The following is a 1,980-nucleotide window of genomic DNA, read 5'->3' on the forward strand; positions in this document are numbered from 1 at the left end:
GGGTGTCTCGGAGAGAAGGAAATTCACCCCCAGATCCGGCTCCACGTTTCTGAAAATGGTTCATTATGAAAGCATTATGAAAGCATATCTGACAATTCGTATTCGGCTAATCTGTTACAATTTTTAAAAACTACGTGTTTCACTGGTTTTTAACTTCGAGCATAAGGGGATGAAAATTTTAATGAAATATTTATTGCGTTATATTAAAATATTTTAAATCTGCATCTACGAAAACCGGTATTTCACTTCTCAATTAGATATAAAGAAATATGCGTTATACAAGCAAGAATACAAACGGCTTGATTAACAAAAACCTTGGACCCCAGCTGTCAGCATTGCTTTTTGGTCATTCAGCAAAAGACCATGCTTCAACGGCGTTAAGTTTAGAAAAGTTTAGAATGTGTTGCAGTTTATAAAAGACATAAAAAAACGATTAAAGAAAAAATGCTTTGCAGACCATGAACGGTCTAAGTAAGTAAAGAAGCGGATGATAAGCTAGCTCTTTATGCAAATAAGTTGGTCAGTTTAAGTTCCGAGACATGTCATGCAGCAGGAACGGAATCCTATAGTTGCTACGATTGGCTAAAGGAAAAGTTTTGCAGAATCACGCGAAATCACTTCTGCAAGTGGCTGAGAATCTCGTAATGAATAAAAATTCTGTACTGTGAATTCCAAGGTGGGAGAGGCGAGATTCCTCCCCCCCCCCCCTTCCCCCTTCTCAGAATCCTATCCTTCTTTACCTACAGCAAAAAATAAATAAATAAATAAAACTAGAGAAATTTCTACTGTGAAACTATTTGCATACAAGAGAACGGCCATTAAAATTTAACTCTTCAAAGTTTTAAGCCCTGGCCCGTTCGAAAATTCAATTTCTTTGTAGTTGCATTTTTTAAAGGTGTACTTGTCTAGACTCCTGGAACGGAAAGGCTTTTTTTTTTAATCCGTGCTTTACAAAAGTTTCTACAGTCCATTGTTTGAAGCAGTGTCACGGCTGCCATGAGCCGCGCGGGGTACCCGCCATGTGTCCAACGCCTTGTCACGGTTCGCGCGGCTCCCCCCGTTGGAGGTTCGAGTCCTCCCTCGGGCATGGTTGTGTGTGTGTTGTCCTTAGCATAAGTTACTGTAAGTAGTGTGCAAACATACGGACTGATGGTTCAAATGGCTCTGAGCACTTTGGGACTTAACATCTGAGGTCATCAGTTTCCTAGAACTTAGAACGACTTAAACGTAACTAAATTAAGGACATCACACACATCCATGCTCGAGGCAGGATTTGAACCTGCGACCGTAGCGGTCGCGTGGCTCCCGACTGAAGTGCCTACAACCGCTCGGCCACATCGGCCGGTCTATCATGTATTCTAGAAGAGCTGCAAGGTCGTCAGTGGCGCCTGTTCTTTCTAGAACAGTTACTATCTTCATATCTATGGTTAAACGTCACCCAGCCATTGACCTTCGTCTGTGCGAATGCGCACAGGCTACCGGAAATCTTACGGGAATCGTCACCTTAGTGTGAGCCAGTAATGAGTGGATGGACAAATACCTAATAAGTACATTACGTAATCGGATTGTGGGCGGTTCGGGGTGTGAGTCTCACGGGAAGCGTGCGAGGGATAAATTCCTGCAGTCGTGCTGTTCATTTGTGCCCTCGATAGCTCAGATGGATTGAGCGTCTGCCTTGTAAGCAGGAGATCCTGGGTTCGAGTCCCAGTAGCGGCACACTTTTCAGCTGTCCCCATCGAAGTATATCAACAACACCTGTCGGCAGCTGAGGGTTTCAATTAATTATCAGTTGTGTAGGTGATTCGATGAACCCTTTGCCAGGCACTTAAATGTGTTTTGCAGGGTATCCATATAGATGTAGATGATAACTCGTCCCGTGTCGCACGTGCTCAAAAGTATTCATACTGCAGAATGCATGCAAACATACTCACCGAAAATACGGACGAATATCAAGTGCAGGCTGCCGAGTGCTGCATATCC

The 1,980-nt window shown here is 43.4% G+C and overlaps 1 non-coding gene across 1 annotated transcript; it reads left to right on the forward strand.

The window, feature by feature from the left end:
• Window positions 1-1,641: 1,641 nt before the first annotated feature.
• Window positions 1,642-1,716, forward strand: Trnat-ugu (transfer RNA threonine (anticodon UGU)). The gene has a single exon. It is a non-coding gene; the product is annotated as a tRNA-Thr (tRNA).
• Window positions 1,717-1,980: the final 264 nt, after the last annotated feature.

The sequence above is a fragment of the Schistocerca gregaria genome, unplaced genomic scaffold (genome assembly GCF_023897955.1).
Source record: "Schistocerca gregaria isolate iqSchGreg1 unplaced genomic scaffold, iqSchGreg1.2 ptg000608l, whole genome shotgun sequence".
NCBI classification, from domain to species: domain Eukaryota; kingdom Metazoa; phylum Arthropoda; class Insecta; order Orthoptera; family Acrididae; genus Schistocerca; species Schistocerca gregaria.